The sequence below is a fragment of the Rhincodon typus genome, unplaced genomic scaffold (genome assembly GCF_021869965.1).
Source record: "Rhincodon typus isolate 14 unplaced genomic scaffold, sRhiTyp1.1 hic_rhity00006515, whole genome shotgun sequence".
In the NCBI taxonomy this organism is placed as follows: domain Eukaryota; kingdom Metazoa; phylum Chordata; class Chondrichthyes; order Orectolobiformes; family Rhincodontidae; genus Rhincodon; species Rhincodon typus.
In genome coordinates, this window is record NW_025972153.1 from 2,656 (window position 1) to 2,948 (window position 293).

The following is a 293-nucleotide window of genomic DNA, read 5'->3' on the forward strand; positions in this document are numbered from 1 at the left end:
CAACTTACAGCTTCCCCCTCCCCCTGAATATTCTGAACCTCCCATTTCCCAAGCCCCCTGTTGTTGCTCTTTTGACATTGTGTCTAAACTCAGGAAGTGATGCAAGATCCCAGATCCCAGCGTGGGTAGATTACCTCACAGCCAGGTCCCAGCGTGGGTAGATTACCTCGCAGCCAGATCCCAGCGTGGGTAGATTATCTTGCAGCCAGATCCCAGCGTGAGTAATTACCTGCAGCTACATCCCAACGTGGGTAGATTACCTCACAGCCAGATCCCAGCGTGGGTAGATTACC

General features: G+C 52.6%; 1 protein-coding gene across 1 annotated transcript in view; it reads right to left on the minus strand.

Annotated features, from left to right (window-relative positions):
- The window catches only part of LOC125482161 (tonsoku-like protein), a 4,139-nt gene that overhangs the window by 1,346 nt on the left and 2,500 nt on the right, over window positions 1-293 (minus strand). The gene's annotated exons all lie outside the window — the stretch shown is intronic.